Source organism: Cervus elaphus, chromosome 22 (assembly GCF_910594005.1).
Source record: "Cervus elaphus chromosome 22, mCerEla1.1, whole genome shotgun sequence".
NCBI lineage: Eukaryota > Metazoa > Chordata > Mammalia > Artiodactyla > Cervidae > Cervus > Cervus elaphus.
The window spans coordinates 28935104-28954113 of NC_057836.1; the positions used below are offsets into that span (position 1 = coordinate 28935104).

At 41.7% G+C, this 19010-nt stretch overlaps 1 long non-coding RNA gene across 1 annotated transcript; it reads left to right on the plus strand.

Moving 5' to 3' along the window:
* The first annotated feature begins 846 nt into the window (after nucleotides 1-846).
* Nucleotides 847-13874, plus strand: LOC122679836. The gene is made up of 3 exons (XR_006336555.1): nucleotides 847-889; nucleotides 12116-12119; nucleotides 13729-13874. It is a non-coding gene; the product is annotated as an uncharacterized LOC122679836 (long non-coding RNA).
* The last annotated feature ends 5136 nt before the right edge of the window (nucleotides 13875-19010 follow it).

Consider the following 19010-nt stretch of genomic DNA (forward strand, 5'->3'; position numbering starts at 1 on the left):
TTGCCCTGGAAAATCCAGTCTCTCCATAGTCTTCAGAAATTGAGGTCAAAGATGCATTTTACTTACCCTGTTATTGTTAAGTGTCTAAGAAAATCACACTGTGTTTTTCTTTACTCTCACGCTCAGGATACTTCTGACTAACCACCTGTAGGGTGTCCTACAATTGAGTTTAATTCTGACACAATCGCCTAGAGTTAGCTCACAAGGTAAAGTCTCAATCCCATGAGATTGACCCACTTCAGACTCCAACTGAAAATCCCAAATTGTCACCTGTACTTTTGAGCCACTGGCTATCAATCAGGGCTCCCATGACCCCCTCCTCAGGCTTAATAATTTGCTAGAATAGCTCACAGAAATCAAAACATTTGCATTTAGCAGTTTATTAATAAAGGATATAATAACAAACACAGATGAACACCCTGATGAAGATACATACAGTGTAAACCAGAAGGGTCTCCTCTCCCCTAGGAGCTGGGAAGCACCACCTTTTTGACTCATCTATGTGTTCATGAACCTGGAAGCTTCTGAACCCCATATCTCAACAATTTTTATGGAGGTTTAATCACATACACGTGATAAATTATTAACTCAAGCTCTCTCCCCTCTCCCTCCCCTGGAAGAGGGGAATGGGACAAAAATTCCAAACTTCTAATCAGGACTTGGTTTTTTGCTGACAGGCCATCCTGAATTTATTCAAGAAGCTCTCCAAGAGTTGCCTTGTTAGAACAAAAGATGTTTCTATCATCCAGAATATTCCACATGATTTATAACTCTGAGTCAGGAGCAGAACTTTTTAATATTAAAACAAAATATGCTTCTAACAGCTTTATTGCTTGTTGTTGCTATTTAGTTGCTAAATCATGTCTGACTCGTTGTGACCCCATGGACTGTAGCATATCAGGCCTTCCTGTCCCTCACTATCTCCCGGAATTTGCCCAAGTTCATGTCCATTGAATCAGTGATGCCATCCAGTCATCTTATCCTGTGTCACGCTCTTCTCCTTCTGTCTTCAATCGTTCCTAGCATCAAGGTCTTTTCCAGTGAGTCAGCTCTTTGCATCTGGTGGCCAAAGTATTGGAGCTTCAGTTTCAAGATCAGTCCTTCCAATGAATATTCAGAGTTGATTTCCTTTAGGATTTACTGGTTTGAACTCCTTGCTGTCCAATGTATTCTCAAGACTCTTTACTGCTTAAAAAATTGTAATAGTTGTAGGAGCTTTGGCCAGTAGTCAGGCACAAGCACCAAAATATATGTTCTTATTATGTCACAATATCACAATAAGACACTGCTTACACTCTCAGGTCATCTGTGGAACTACATATATGTATTAATATGTATAGCCCAGAACCTGTAGCGTTTCAAGTATACGTTGTTATCTCTTTTGATATAAATAAAATTCAATATTTTATTTAAATTAAAAAAATTTTTTTAAAATATTTCTGTATTTATTCATTTGTTTTGGCTGTGTCGAGTGTTAGTTGTAGTACGCTGGCTCAGTTGCCCCTCGGCATGTGGGGTTTAGTTCCCTGACCAGGGATTGACCCCAAGTCCCCTGCGTTGGAAGGCAGAATCTTAACCACTGGACCACCAGGGAAATCCCTCAATACTTTTTTGATATAAAATTAAAATACTGTAACCAGTTTAATAAAGTCCTGCTTTTATTTCCTTTTCTACCCACTTACATTCCGTTATCCATTGTCCTGCTTACGTCTTAAACACTTCTGGGCTTTTGCCCTTTTGACTTGTCCTCCTAGCAGAGCACTGACCCTGGGGCAATCCAGTGTACCTGTCTTGGACTCCTACACAAGGTCTGCAAGCATCCCCATCATCCTCCCTAAGGAGAGTATAAATGTCCTGTGACCTGGCCAGTGCCAATCAACTTGGGCATGGATCCCAGGACCAAACTGGGAAGATTATAACTCCTTCCCTAAGGTATTTGGGAAGAGATTCAGAGAGTCTTGTTAGATTCTTCATGGCTAAAGATTTGAGCATGACTGCTAGATAAAATATTCAGTGAATTTGTTTGTATCATTTCTTTTTATATTCCACATATAAGGATGTCATACAATATCTCTCTTTCTCTGTCTGACTTACTTCACTTAATAGGACTCTCTGTAGGTCCATCCATGTTGCTGCAGATGGCGTTATTTCATATTTTTAATGGCCGAGTGATACTCCATTGTATATATGTACCACATCTTTTTACCCATCCCTCTCTTGATGGACATTTAGCTTGCTTCCATGTCTTGGCTATTGTAAACAGTGCTGCAATGACTTACAAAACCAAAAGATACTCAAAGACTTAGAAAGCAAACTCATGGTTGCCTGGGGGAGGAGAAAGTTAGGGACTTTGGGAAGGTCGTGTGCACACTGTACATGGTTCCCTGGTGGCTGAGCTGGTAGAGAATCGGCCTGCAGTACAGGGGACCTGGGTTCAATCCCTGGGTGGGAAAGAGCTCCTGGCGAAGGGAACGGCTACCCACTCCAGCATTCTGGCCTGGAGAATTCCATGGATTATATATATAGCCCATGGGATCGCAAAGAGTCAACACGACTGAGTGAGTTTCACTTTCACTGTACACACTTCAATTCAGTTCAGTTCAGTGGCTCAGTCATCTCCGACTCTTTGTGACCCCATGGACTGCAGCACGTCAGGCTGCCCTGTCCATCACCAACTCCCAGAGTTTACCCAAACTCATGTCCGTTGAATCCGTGATGCCATCTCATCCTCTGTTGTCCCCTTCTCCTCCTGCCCTCAATCTTTCCCAGCATCCGGGTCTTTTCCAATGAGTCAGCTCTTCGTATTTGGTGGCCAAAGTATTGGAGTTTCAGCTTCAACATCAGTCCTTCCAATGAACACTCAGGACTGATCTCCTTTAGGATGAACTGGTTGAATCTCCTTGCAGTCCAAGGGACTCTAAAGAGTCTTCTTCAACACCACAGTTCAAAAGCATCAATTCTTCGGCGCTCAACTTTCCTTATAGTCCAACTCTCACATCCATACATGACTAGTGGAAAAACCACAGCCTTGACTAGATGGACCTTTGTTGGCAAAATAATGTCTCTGCTTTTTAATATGCTGTCTAGATTGGTTATAACTTTCCTTGCAAGGAGTAAGCGTCTTTTAATTTCATGGCTGCAGTCACCATCTGCAGTGATTTTGGAGCCCAGAAAAATAGAGTCAGCCACTGTTTCCCCATCTATTTGCCATGAAGTGATGGGACCAGATGCCATGATCTTAGTTTTCTGAATGTTGAGCTTTAAGCCAACTTTTTCACTCTCCTTTTTCACTTTCATCAAGAGGCTCTTTAGTTCTTCCTCACTTTCTGCCATAAGGGTGGTGTCATCTGCATATCTGAGGTTATTGATATTTCTCCCGGCAATCTTGATTCCAGCTTGTTCTTCTTCCAGCCCAGTGTTTCTCATGATGTACTCTTCATATAAGTTAAATAAGCAGGGTGACAATATACAGCCTTGACGTACTCCTTTTCCTATTTGGAACCGGTCTGTTGTTCCATGTCCAGTTCTAACTGTTGCTTCCTGACCTGCATACAGGTTTCTCAAGAGGCAGGTCAGGTGGTCTGGAATTCCCATCTCTTTCAGAATTTTCCACAGTTTATTGTGATCCACACAGTCAAAGGCTTTGGCATAGTCAATAAAGCAGAAATAGATGTTTTTCTGGAACTCTCTTGCTTTTTTGATGATCCAGCAGATGTTGGCAATTTGATCTCTGGTTCCTCTGCCTTTTCTAAAACCAGCTTGAACATTGGAAGTTCACAGTTCATGTATAGCTGAAGCCTGGCTTGGAGAATTTTGAGCATTACTTTACTAGCGTGTGAGATGAGTGCAATTGTGTGGTAGTTTGAGTATTCTTTGGCATTGCCTTTCTTTGGTATTAGAGTGAAAACTGACCTTTTCCAGTCCTGTGGCCACTGCTGAGTTTTCCAAATTTGCTGGTATACTGAGTGCAGCACTTTCACAGCATCATCTTTTAGGATTTGAAATAGGTCAACTGGGATTCCATCACCTCCACTAGTTTTGTTCGTAGTGATGCTTCCTAAGGCCCACTTGACTTCACATTCCAGGGTGTCTGGCTGTAGGTGAGTGATCACACCATCGTGTTTAACTGGGTCGTGAAGATCTTTTTTGTACAGTTCTTCTGTGTATTCTTGCCACCTCTTCTTAATATCTTCTGCTTCTGTTAGGTCCATACCATTTCTGTCCTTTATCGAGCCCATCTTTGCATGAAATGTTCCCTTGGTATTTCTAATTTTCTTGAAGAGATCTCTAGTGTTTCCCATTCTATTGTTTCCCTCTATTTCTTTGCATTGATCAATGAGGAAGGCTTTCTTATCTCTCCTTGCTATTCTTTGGAACTCTGCATTCAAATGGGTATATCTTTCCTTTTCTCCTTTGCTTTTCGCTTCCCTTCTTTTCATAGCTCTTTGTAAGGCTTCCTCAGACAGCCATTTTACTTTTTTGCATTTCTTTTTCTTGGGGATGGTCTTGATCCCTGTCTCCTGTACAGTGTCATGAACCTCTGTCCATAGTTCTTCAGGTACTCTATCAGATCTGATCCCTTAAATCTATTTCTCACTTCTATTGTATAATCATAAGGGATTTGATTTGGGTCATACCTGAATGGTATAGTGGTTTTCCCTACTTTCTTCAGATTCAGTCTGAATTTGGCAATAAGGAGTTCATGATCTGAGCCACAGTCAGCTTCTGGTCTTGTTTTTGCTGTATAGAGCTTCTCCATCTTTGGCTGCAAAGAATATAATCAATCTGATTTCAGTGTTGGCCATCTGGGGATGTCCATGTGTAGTCTTCTCTTGTGTTGTTGGAAGAGGGTGTTTGCTATGACCAGTGCATTCTCTTGGCAGAACTGTTAGCCTTTGCCCTGCTTTATACTGTACTCCAAGGCCAAATTTGCCTGTTACTCTAGATGTTTCTTGACTTCCTACTGTTGCATTCCAGTCCCGTATAATGAAAAGGACATCTTTTTTGGGTGTTAGTTCTAAAAGGTCTTGTAGGTCTTCATAGAACCATTCAACTTCAGCTTCTTCAGTCTTACTGGTCAGGGCAAAGACTTGGATTACCGTGATATTGAATAGTTTGCCCTGGAAATGAACAGAGATCATTCTGTACACACTACTATATTTAAAATGGATAGTCATCAAAGACCTATTGTATAGCACATGGAAGTGTGCTCAGTGTTGTGGGCCAGCCTGAATGGGAGGCGAGTTTGGGAGAGAATGGATACACCCATACGTATGACTGTGTCCCTTTGCTTTTCACTTGAAACTACCACAACAATGTCAATCAGCTATACCCCGATGCAAAATGTTTTTGGTGTTAAAAATATATATATTTCTTAGACAAAAAAGAAAAAATTATTCAGTGATTTGAATTGTATGGGTGCTGGCCATTCAGGATGGATACAAACCGCATGAGAGTACGAGAGACCTGGAGACTCCTGATGCCTTTTGTTGATCCCGTAGTTGCTGGATCGTGAGGAGGATCTGGGAGCCCTAGGGAGGTAACATGCTTCCGAATTTTAAAATCTCTGTGTGAAACTTGGGAGTTCTGAGCAACCATGCTTCCTGCCACGTTGTCGCATTGCCTCTGTAATAATTTACTTTAAAATACTTCCTTCTAAACAGTGTAATGTACTTGTGTGTAAATTAACTTTAATCTACACTCTAGGGGAGGTTAGTTATCATTAGAGTTACCCTATTAGGAATTCACACTCCAGAGGTGGTTAGTTATCATCTGAAGTGCCCTAATCAGGAATCCATACTCCCCAGGTGGCTACTTAAGCCTTTCAAGAATCTTTATTGAAGTTTATATCAGAAGGTTCATTAATTAGCATAAGGGATCTTAGAAATACATTTTCATTGGTGAAATGAATGGTGTTCCTGATATATGGCTGGCCAGAAAGACATCAGAGCCCTGTCATACTTGTGAGAATAAGGTACAAGAACACCTGATCAGAGAGTTAAGTTCCGTGAAAGCAGGAATTTTTCTTGGATTTACCTCCCCATAACTCTATATCAATGCTGAGAACTGTGCCTGACATAAGATGCACTCATAGATCCAATATATGGTGAATAAGTGCTAGAAAGCTCAGCAACCTACTGCCTTCTCAATCTAAATTCTATATGATTCTGTGCTGTCTCCCTCTCCTCAATGCCTTCCATTCAGTTTTTTAAAAAATAGTCTTTTGTTTTCTTTATTCTTTTATTTATTTATTTATTTATTTATTTTGGCTACACTGCATGACATGTGGGATCCTAGCTCCCTGACCAGGGATCGAACCTGTGCCCCCTGCAGTGGAAGCACGGTCTTAACCACTGGACCGCCAGGGAAGTCACTCTTTTAAATTTATTTTTTAAAATTTAATTGAAGTTGATTTATACTGTTGTATTATTAATAGTTTCTGATATAGAGCAAAGTGATTCAGTTACATATATGTGTGTGTGTGTGTGTGTGTGTATTGAGTTACTCAGTTGTGTTCAACTTTTCGACCACATAGACTGTAGCCTGCCAGGCTCCTCTGTCCTTGGGATTTCCCAGGCAAAAATACTGGAGTGGGTTGCTACCTCCTCCTCCAGGTGATCTTTCCCAACAAGGGATCGAACCCACATGTCTTGTATTGGCAAGTAGATTTTTTATCATTGAGCTCCCTGAGAAGCCTACACACACACATATACATATTCTTTTTCAGATTCTTTTCCATTATACTTTATAACAAGATATTGAACATAGTTCCCTGTGCTATATAGTAGGTCCTTGTTGTTTATCTACTGTATATATAGTAGTTGTTTCTGCTAATCCCAAACTCCTAATTTATCCCTTCCTCACTTCCCCTTTGGTACCCATAAATTCATTTTTTATGTCTGTGAGCCTGTTTCTGTTTTATAAATAAGTTCATTTGTATCATTTTGTTAAGATTACACATATAAGCGATATCATGTGATGTTTGTCTGGCTTGCTTCACTTAGTATGATAATCTCTAGGTGCACCTTCTATTGAGTTCTTGGAGGTGTCTACTGACAGACAGAGTAGAAAGTTGGCTGATTCTGCTGTTTGGGCATTGCTCCACCCACCTCGGAGTGAGCCTCTCCATACAAGATGCTTTAGGCATGCCTTAGGATAGAGAGTGAGGATTTCCTTAACCTTAACTGGGTGCAGTATGACTTTTTTTTTGTCCACTTGCAAATAAAAATTTATACATTTCGAAGAATTTGGACTAAGGCTTTTTTGCTTTGTAATCTACCATCTGATGTGAATGTTGGGTGGGGGAAGGGGCTTGCAATAGCTTCCTCCTGATTCAATTAGTGGCTTCTATTGATGTTCACTCGAAGAGCCTGACAGTTCTTGAAGGACACAAAAAAGCTGAAGTCAATTCATAATACATGGGGAAACTGTGGGACAGACACAGATACAATTTTTTCTACTGGTGCCGTATAAGTGAAGGATCCTCTATGTTAGGGAGGACATGTAGAAAATGAATCTGGGATCCTCTTGAGATTCATCACCAAGGCATCAGAATAAGGACACTGGATGTTATTTACCAGGAAAACTGTAAAATAAGAAGAGACTTGGCTAAGGATGTAGACTTGGGAACCAACATTTAAAGAACAGGAGAGCAAAAAGAAATGATGAAGGGTATTGGCAATCTAGATGAGTGTCAGTTCAGTTGCTTAGTCATGTCCGACTCTTTGCAACCCTATGGACTGCAGCACACCAGGCCTTCCTGTCCATCACCAACTCCCAGAGTCCACCCAATCCCATGTCCATTGAGTCAGTGATGCCATCCAACCATCTTATCCTCTGTCGTCCCCTTCGCCTCCTGCCCTCAATCTTTCCCAGCATCAGTCTTTTCCAATGAGTCAGCTCTTCGCATCAGGTGGCCAAAGTATTGGAGTTTCAGCTTCAACATCAGTCCTTCCAATGAACACCCAGGACTGGTCTCCTTTAGGATGGACTGGTTGGCTCTCCTTGCAGGCCAAGGGACTCTCAAGAGTCTTCTTCAACACCATAGTTCAAAAGCATCAATTCTTTGGTGCTCAGCTTTCTTTATAGTCCAACTCTAACATACATACATGACTACTGGAAAAACCATAGCCTTGACTAGATGGACCTTTGTTGGCAAAGTAATGTCTCTGCTTTTTAATACGCTGTCTAGGTTGGCCCTAACTTTCCTTCCAAGGAGTAAGTGTCTTTTAATTTCATGGCTGCACTCACCATTTTTGGAGCCCCCAAAAATAAAGTCTGCCACTGTTTTCACTGTCTCCCCATCTATTTGCCATGAAGTGATGGGACCAGATGCCATGATCTTAGTTTTCTGAATGTTGAGCTTTAAGCCAACTTTTTCACTCTCCTCTTTCACTTTCATCAAGAGGCCCTTTAGTTCTTCACTTTCTGCCATAAGGGTGGTGTTATCTGCATATCGGAGGTTATTGATATTTCTCCCAGCAATCTTGATTCCAGCTTGTGCTTCCTCCAGCCCAGTTTCTCATGATGTACTCTGCTTATAAGTTAAATAAGCAGGGTGACAATATACAGCCTTGACGAACTCCTTTGTAGCATCATAGAAATCAAGAGAGAAAAGGAAGATATGCCACAAAGTGCATGCGCAATGCAGAATTTGATCTGAGACTTATTCTCATCATAGTGTGATAGCAAATTTGTAAGGTCAGAACTGATTTGGCAATTAGTGATTCTACTGAGTGTAGTTTATGAACATGTAGTGGGATCAGATATCATTTTGCAGTGGTGGTTTTGTCGCTGAGTTGTGTCCAACTCTTGCGATCCCATGGACAGAGGATCCTGGCAGGCTACAGTCCATGGGAATTCCCAGGCAAGAATACTGGAGTGGGTTGCCATGCCCTCCTCCAGAGTATCTTCCCAACCCAGGGATCAGACCCAGGTCTCCCTACATTGCAGGCAGACTCTTCACCATCCGAGTTACCAGGGAAGCCCATTATTGTACAGTAGGGAGACAGTATATGGGAGGTGAGAGAGTGAAATAAGCAAGTGCAGTTTACATTTTGGATGTTTAGATGAAAATGGAATCAGTACTTACTTTATAACCACAAAAGTACCTGATCATGTTTATGAACTGAAAGAAAGAACAAAAAGGAGGATGGGATTGAAGACTCAGAAGAGGGAATGGAAGCTGGTGGGTTAAGTTGTAAATGTTTTTAATTTCAGTGAAGGCTAAGTTGCCATTTTAAAAAAAGTCACCCCAGGGACTTCCCTGGTAGTCCGGTGGTTAAGAATCTGCCTGCCAATACAAGGGACTTTTTTTTTTAATAGCTACAAAGACACGGCATATTTTATTTGTAAAATCATCTCTCATACACAGACATCTATCTTATCATAGGGAAATATGCAAGGGCTACACTGCCACTTGTCGAAAAGGAACAAAGGAGATCACAAATGCCATGGGGCAAATGCGCCCATGTGCTGCAACTACTGAAGCCCATGCATCCTACACCCTGTGCTCCACAGTAAGAGAAGGCACCACAATGAGAAGCCTGCAGATTGCGACTAGAGAGAGGAACCCTGCTCGCTGCAACTAGAGAAAGTCCTTGTGTAGCAACGAAGACCCAGTGCAGCAAAAAAAAAAAAAAAAAAAAAGTCACCCTAAAATATAGTAGCTTAAATAGAAGCTTATTTCTTTGACAACATATAACAGTCTGGTAAGTCTCGACAGGCATGAAGCTTTGCACCATGAAATCAGTCAGGGGTTCATATTCCTTTCATCTAGTTGCTTCGCCATAATTACATGTTGAAGTTGAGTCGATGGCGCAGCCTTGTTGAAGCACATGGGAAAGAAAGTCAAGGGCGCTTCAGGTGGAGGTTGTACTCATCACCTCTGCTCATATTTTCCTGGTGAGGATTTAGTCATGGAACTACCAGTCACTGATAACATTTCTGTAATTCACTTAAAAATACTGTATTTCAGTATAGTTAGTGTGATGTTATATATATATATATATGTATATATATATATATATCTGCTGACAGTGTAAGCTTTAATTCTATAAAGGGTGAAATAATGCTTAAAAAAACCACTCAATTCAGTAGTCTTCTGCTAGCATTAGATCAGAAAGGGACACACTCCAGAGCTTGCTGATAACATATTCTTCTATGATGAATACCTCCATAAGCCTTGCTAATTGGCATACTGACTATAAAAATGGGTTTGGTATTGGTGAAGCTGGTGATTTGTTAAATAGAATGTGAATGTTAGAGTGAAATTAAAGTTACTCAAGGTATGAGGATTATCTGTAATGGTTAGGAAACTTACCTTATGCTTGCATGAACAGTAACTTTGTTGTCTGATGCCCTTAGCAATGCCTCCTAAGCTATTCTCTGTTGAGCCAGGATTTCTGATTTCATCATAATAGCTCCAGGGCATAGAATCCTGCTCCTTAAATGTTTCTGTATCTAAAGTCAATGTTCATTTGGCATGTAACTTTTGTCCTAAAAGTACAAAGGGAGCTAGATTTTCACCCCAGGTTATAGAACTGGTTATATTCACATTTCTTTGGTAGCTGCTCCTCTCCACCCCCAAAGAATCCACTGCTTGGATTGACTAGATATGCTTAGGTTTATGAACTGGGTGTAAGGGAGCATAAAGGATGCTGGAGAAGCATGATCTCCACCTGAGCTGCCATGTGCCCAAGAAGTGGAAGAAAAAAATCCATATATACACTTGTGGTCTTTTTTGTTTTTTAAAGATGCCTAAGATTCTCAGGGAGGCCTGGCATGCTGCGATTCATGGGGTCGCAAGAGTTGGACACGACTGAGCGACTGAGCTGAACTGAACTGAAGACTCTGCAATAGTATTAAACCTTGACTAGGATAGGGACAGAAAAATGAGTGAGCATATAGATGAGTTTATAGATGGAGAGGCAGGAAATTGAAGGATTTTACTCACCAGAGCCTCAAATTGCTGGAAAACAGCAAAGTATGTTTGTCTGTTTATTTTACCTGCGTTAATTAAGATACTGATTTGGCCAGTTTAGAAATGAAAAACTAGATAAAAGATTTCTTTCTCTTTTACAAGGAAGTCTGAGTTGTTAATCCATGGGGGTGAGTGGCATTGAAGTCATGCCATGAAGTCATCTGCAGGCTGGGGCCCTGTCATCCTAGGGTGTGGTCCTGGGAGGCATGGTGGAGGCTGGCTCACCCCCGCCACCATGTCTGTGTTCTAACCTAAGGATGGGGCACAGGAAGAGTGAAATGTTGTTGTTGTTCAGTCGTTAAGTTGTGTCCAGTCCCATGAACTGCAGCACACCCAACTTGCCTGTCCTTTACCATCTCCCTGAGTTTGCTCAAACTCATGTCCATTGAGTCAGTGATGCCATCCAACCATCTCATCCTCTGTTGCCCGCTTCTCCTCTTGCCTTCAGTCTTTCCCAGCATCAGGGTCTTGTTTCCGTGAGTCAACTCTTGGCCTCTGGTGGACAAAATATTGGAACTTCAGCTTCAGCATCAGTTCTTGCAATGAATATTCAGAATTGATATCCTTTAGGATTGACTGGTTTGATCTCCTTGAGTCTTCTGCAGCACCACAATTTGAAAGCATTAATTCTTTGGCAGTCTACCTTTTTTGTGGTCCAACTCTCACATCTGTATATGACTGCTGGAAAAACCATAGCTTTGACTATATGGATCTTTGTTGGCAAAGTGATGTCTCTGCTTTTTACTACACTGTGTTTGTTTGTCAGAGCTTTTCTTCTAAGGAGCAAAGAATGAAATAAGGGAGGGCAAGCAGCTTCCTTGGGCGTTTGTGATCCCTTCTGCTTACAGCTTGTTGGTCAGAACTTAGTCACACAGCCAAGCCGAGTTGTCTGTGATGCTGGGAGGTTATATGTCCAGCAGATCCACATTGTGGGAGTGAGGAGGGAGGAGGCTTAATAGGTTCTTCAAAAACAGAACCAAAATAACTCATTCAAATTCACTTGGAAAAATAATTTACCAAGATATATAAGGACTGTAAAGTAGATAAGAGCAGGCAATGAAATAAGGGAGAAAAGGAAGAGGAAGGAGAAAAAGAGGGTGAGTAAGATTAGTAGTCAAAACAGGAAAGGAGGAGGTGGGTTGCCTTTTTTTGGCTTGTTTGTTTTTATTTTGACTTCAAGCTTGAGGCAGTTTATCCAAACTGCTGATATGCTGTTTTTTTAAAAGAAGCTCAAGGCTGTCTTTTTTTTGGGGGGGGGGGGGCATGCCCCTTGGCTTGTAGGGTCCTTGTTCCCCAACCAGGCATTGAATCCAAACCTGGGGTGGCAGTGAAAGTGAAGAGTCCTAACCACTGGATTGCCAGGGAATTTCCAACTTTTTAAAATATATATGTCATATATTAAATATGATGTTTAGATTCTTCCCTGCCTTCTTAGAGATTTGATGGATAAAGTGCTAACTAGTATTGTTACTTGTATGTTACAATAACTAATCTATCAAATTCAGTTTCAATAACTGAGAGACTTTTGGATGTTGAAAAAAAAGTTATTTGGAACATTGTAAATTGATAATACTTCAATAAATAAGTTTTTAAAAAGTTATTTGGTTAGCAAGTTAGATATAAATTACATGAAAGGTCAAAACCATGGTGTTTATGTTATTTACTTTTCATATTTTGCCTATCCTTTCATTGCTAGTTTACAGAAAAAGCATTTTACTAAATTAACAATGAGAAACTATTCAAAAATAGCAGACATGTATATGATCTCCTTATGGTGGAAAATTAACACCCAAAAAGCAGTTACATCTTTAAATGGTCCTACTGATGACAGAACCTTTAACTCAAAAAGTTTAATTGTGGGCTTCCCCGGTAGCTCAGCAGGTAAAGAATCTGCCTGCAATGCGGGAGACCTGGGTTTGATCCCTGGGTTGAGAAGATTCCCTGGAGAAGGGAAAGGCTACCTCCTCCAGTATTCTGGCCTGGAGAATTCCATGGACTATATAGTCCATGGGGTCGCAAAGAGTCAGACACGACTGAGTGACTTTGAGTCACTTTCCCTATCTGCAATGCAGGAGATACATATCCCTGGTATGGGAAGATTCCATATGCCTGGGAGCAACTAAGCCCATGAGCGGTAACTATTGAGCCTGTGCTCTGGAGCCCACGTGCTGCAACAGGAGAAGCCATACAATGAGAAACCCGAGCACTGCAAATGGAAAAAAGCCTGTGCAGCAAGAACATGCCGCACAACCATAGGTAAATAAATAAAATCATTTTTAAAAAAAAAAACACCCTATAATCCTCAAGAAGATGATGATAATGATAGTAACTAACATGTACTCTTTTTGAGTCCCTCATGGATACTCAACTTTTGATCTTCACAACAACCCTCAGGGAAATACTGTTATAAACCTCATTTTACAGGTCAGAAAACAAGTAAGTTGCCCAAGGTCGCAAGTAATAACTGGAAGAAACACAATTTGAACCCCGGCAATTTGGTCGCAAAGCTCATGCTTTTAGCACCACGCCACACAGCTTCTCCAGTTTCATGAGTTAAGGGATGCTACAAAGCTTTAGAAACTAGAAAGTGCTACAGTAAATGTAAGATACTTCTATAAAAGGAAAAACTATAATCATTATTTGGTTGTATTTTGGTGGATGATGATCTACAAATTGGAGAAGCTTTCATCAGATTTTGAGTTCTTTTCAGCTTTAGCGTGTTAGTCATTCAGAGTTGTCTGATGTAGCCTGTCGGGCTCCTCTTTGCATGGGATTCTCCAGGCAAGAATACTGGAGTGGGCAGCCATTCCCTTCTCCAGGGGATCTTCCTGACCCAGCGATCAAACCCACGTCTCCTGCATTGGCAGGCAGATTCTTTACGTCTGAGCCACCAGGGAAGATCTAATCATTCCATCTTCCAATAAGATATTGTCTCTTTTCACACATGCTTTCTTTAGATGTCAAGTCAATCAGAGAGTGAAGTCATTACACTTACTGATTCTGCTCACCATGACATTGTTAACAAGAATGAGGAACCTTGAATAAAGACGCAAAACCTGCTCTGGCTGCGTATTATAGAGAATTTTTCAGAAATACATTATGTGTGATATAGTAGGAATCTCAGCCTGACTGTAAGCTGGGTGTGTTGCTGAGATGCAAGCTTGTCTGGGCATGTCTGGGAACTGGTCAGGTAGGGCTGAAAGAAGCCTGCTGACCTGGGGGCTGACACTGCTTCCTTGAACAGGACTCATGTTCATGGAAGAGAATTAGATAGAGAAGCCCTAGAAGAAAGACTTAGTCATTGAATGGGGAGTAATAAATAACAGCTTGGGGTAGCTGTTACTCAACTCTCACCAACCTAGGTTCATGAAAGCATGTCTGGGTTCCTAAGAGAGACAGATCTCTGAGTAAAAACATAAAGAACTGTTTCATTGAAAACTGTGTGGGCCAAGCAGTCTGCTCCAGGGTTCCCCTAAAAGAGGTCAACACAGTGATCTCCATTTCTTCAGGCTACACCGTGGCTTTGGCTGTTTTGCTTGTATTATAGGTCCAGGTAATAAAACCGTTTACCTCAGACTGGGACTTGAACCCATGTGCTGGGACTCAAACCCGGCCAAAAGCCTAGCTGGAGACTCAAATCCACGTGGCCAGGACTCGAACCCAGTCAAAACCCTGCCTGTGACTTAAACCCATGTGGCTGGGACTCAAACCCAGCCAAGACTCATGGTCTTCCAACTGAGATCATAGATCTGGTTTTAGGACCTAATGAAGCTTAGGTTCTTGATGTCTCATCGCAGAAAGAATTCAGTGAGAGACAAAGTGTTGGGTAAGAACTGGATTTATTCAGAGAGAAACACACTCTGCAGATAGAGTATGGGCCATCTCAGAGGGTGAGTGTGGTGTGGGGAAGTGGTTAGTTTTTGCGGGCTGGGTGAATTTCATAGGCTAATGAGTAGGAGGATTATTTGAACTATTTGGGGGAAGGGGTGGAGATTTCCAGGAATTGGGCCGCTGCCCACTTTTTGGTTTTTTGACAGTGCCTTGGAACTGCCCTGGCACCTCTTGGTATGTCATTTAGCTTGCTGATTGAAGATCAAGGTCTAGTCCAAGTTGACTTGTCTGCCATCTTGAACCCGTTTGGTTCTAATCAGTTTATGTTGTGCCCTCGGGCTATGTCATTCTTTCAAAAGTTGTGCCTTGCTCCCGTTCCCTCTTGTTTCAATAGGAATCTGCAGTTCCTGAAGGAGCAGAACTGGGGAGGGAGCCGTTGGGCTAGCAGGGTGTGAGCAGAGGAGAGATTCCCCCACCCCAGGGGCTCCCAGAAAACTGGGGGTGAGCTGCCTATGTTAGTACGCTTGGTAGGTGGGAGTGCCAGTGAAATTCAAGTTATCGTCGTTAATTTGACCCCATTAGTACTGTGGTTGATGAGTTTGAATACTATTCCTAATCAAATAGCTCTTACGCAATGGTGTGTTATTGGGTAACATAATTACAGGTAGAATCACAGTCTCCAGGCAGGAAGGTGGGAAATACACAGCAGTGAGTCTCAGTCTATGAAGGGCAGTGTTTTACTTTCCAGGGGACTGATGCTCTTGAAAAATTACCAGATTAAGAAGATAAAAATAAACTGATGACATAATAAAAAATAAAAGCCTCTTTTTGATGATTAGGTTTGGCAGATATAAAGTTACTCTGCCAAGTTGTTACAGAAGTTCCCTGGGACTTCCCTGGTGGTTCAGTGGCTAAGACTCGGCACTCCTGATGTTCAGTCCCTGGTGAGGGAACTAGATCCCATATGCTACAACTAAAGAGCCCATGTGTCCCAGCTAAGACCCAATGCAGCCAAATAAATAAATAAACACAAATAAATATTCAGAAAAAGTTTCCTGAAGCTAATTTCCTGTAGCTAGCTGCAGGCTGGTAAGGACCAGGGAGTGGACGGGCACTGGTCTACAGACCATGGTGTTTTCATTTCCTCCAGCCTCTCACCTGAAGCCAACTGAAAAAATTCTATTACCCAGAGGACTGCCTCTGGCCAAACACTTCATGAATGCCTCAGTGACATTGTGACCCCGTTCTAAGGAGATGCTTGCAGAGTAATTAATCTGCAGTTAAACCAAAAGAGAGAAAGAAACAGAGACAGAGGGACACAGACTGCACAAAGGTGGCAAAATATTATTGATTGATGAATGTTGGCAGGTTCATGGGCCTCCCTGCTGGCTCAGATGGTAAAGAATCTGCCTGCAATGCAGGAGACCAAGGTTTGATCCCTGGGTCAGGAAGACCCCTGGAGAAGGGAATGGCTACCCACTCCAGTATTCTTGCCTGGAGAATCCCATGGACAGGGCCTGGTGGGCTAAGAGCTGGACACAACTGAGCAAGTAACACACGCGCGCGCACACACACACACACACACAGAGGCAAGCAGGTGTACAAGTGTTTATTATTATCCAATTCTTTCAATTTTTCAAAAAATTTGCAATTTAAAAAAAACACTCCAGTGATCGGAAACAGACTTGTTTTCTTTTTTCCAGAAAGCCAGTTCTAAGATAGCTTGTTTTTGTCTTCAAGTATAAATACTGCAGTCAGAGCATTCACTTGTGGATTTGATACCTGCCATTTCCACATATCTAATTGCCAAGCACCTCTCCTTCCTTTCACGTTTTTCTCCATATCACCTGTAACATTAGATAACCTTACAACATAACTTTAATCATATCACACCTTTAAAAATTTTTCTAAATAGACACACATATATATATATACATACACACTGTCATCTTTCAAAGTCAACCTTTTTATTCAAGGTTTTCTGTGATCTCATCTTGAAGTCTTTTTCACTTTTGTAGCTTCATTTTCTCATGGTTAACAGTCACAAATTACATTTTTATGCTTTTCCAATGTCTCAGTCCTAGAATTCCCCCTCACACAGATTTCTAGTCTATTCAACCTTTAAGATCTGGCTCCATCGTAAATGTAGTGTATGTTACGTACACAACTGTTCAGATCCTACATTCTTCATGATGTTTTCCTTCAATAAGTTGGCCAAACTCAGCCAAAATCTCTAGGGCTTAATACAGTGCTTGGCACATACACTTAATACACACTTTTCAGTTAAACTGTGAGAGTTTTTAATTGACAACACAGGAGGATGAAAATACTTTCCCAGTCAATCTCAAAGAGTGGCTTTGAGGTTGAAATGTTTGTGGTTAGCCTTGTATGAGTGTTTTGAAGGTATCTGTGAGCCATAATGCCCCATGCTATTATTTATTATTTTTATTTTTACTTTCTTTTGAGGCAACATATGGAACACATAAAGCTATCCAAAGGCCTAAGACTGTAGACACAATGCTGGGGTATTCATGATGTATGAAGACTTTCTAAGATGTGTTTGAGCGCAGAGCCTGTTTTAAGACAATCAGTTCCCCGATTCTCCCTTCTCTTACACCTAGAATTGACCTGCCTGAAAATGTGCCTTGGGATTAGGTGTAAGGTGGACTCCTTTCCAGCGTCCCTTATCCTAAGTGACCCTTCCCTACTTTACAAAAGAAAGGCATAACTCTGCCTCACCCGTCTTCCTAACCTACCTAGCAGGGTATGCAAAATCCTCCAGGACACCAGAAAAAGGAACAATTGAGTGGTGAATGAGAATGAGTAACACATCTTTTTACAAGTCAGGTGGTGTTCAGTTACTTGCTTTCAACAAGGTTGAAAGAACTTAGTCAGAGTTGTCAACGGGTAGATCATTAAAAGTATTTTTTCCTTGTTAGATCTTTATGTGTTTTTTCGGGGGACATATAATTTGGAAAGAGTTCAAAGAATCGAATTGCATTGCTCTGACAAAACTTCATTCATTCTCATGTACTTATTTATGTGAACAAGTTTTTTCAGCGCTTACATCCAAGGAATTAAAAGCTTGTAACTGAATGGAAGCATCTCATTTTCATTCTAGAAATACTCGTCCACTGATAAATAATCTAGCTTTGAAAAAAGTATTTAATTCCATCTCTGTAAGATGCATTGCCAACAAAATTCCAACTTTTGGGTTTAATATCTATTTGTAAATATTTGAAATATATTTGTTTTGATCAGTTGAAATAAGTCTTAAGAGTGTTTACGTGGGGCCTGCCCATGCCTTCCCCGTGGGGAAATCTCTCAGGAGATTTAGAAACAATCCTTGAATTTCAATTTCGATACACATTTTTTGTGTATGTAAGATGTGTACGGGAAATATATGATGATCAATAAAACAGTTCAAATATAAAATATGAGGATAAAATTCTGGAGGAAATGTAAAATGTAAATGAGCTCCAGAGGATAAAGAATGGAAATTGCCCAAGTATAAACGAGACTGTATTTTAAAAGATATTGGTGGGTATTAAATCCGTATGGAATTTAGGATTCATTGGTTGACTATATTTAAAAAAGTGTGACAGTCATAAAATATGAGGCTGGGAAAAAATGTGGATGTCACTTTAAACATGTGGATGTACGAAGATGCACAAAATCGTTTCAGAGAGCTCAAGAGCTAAAAAGTTTGAAGATCTTGCACACAGATGTTTGCTCTCAGACTGTGATTTAACCCGTCTTCGGGGTATTCGAACGTAGGTTAGATAAAAACCTGTGGCTCTGCGTCGCGCGTATGGATTCAGTACCTAGCACTGTATTATTTATTTTTACTTTTTCCTCCCCTCTGCTCTTAGACTGTCAGCTCTCTAGAGCCCAGGGACTTGTTCGATTCTTGGCTCAGCGCCCGTGCGCCGGGAACGCTCCCCAAACACCCCCGGAATGAATGACTCGATCGTGAGCCCTCGGGGCGGGGGCTGTTAGAATCGCCGTCCGGCGCTCAGCTTTTCGTTCCGCGTGTTCCGCCCGCCGCGCGGCTGGGGAAGGCGTGGGCAGGCCCCGCGGAAACTCTGAGTCCCGGCGGGTCGGGGCGGGGGCCCAGAGGGGGCGCGGCCGGGGGCGCGGGCGCGGAGCCCGCGGCCGAGGGGAGGTGCCACCGCGTGCCGCCGCGCAGGCGCGCAGC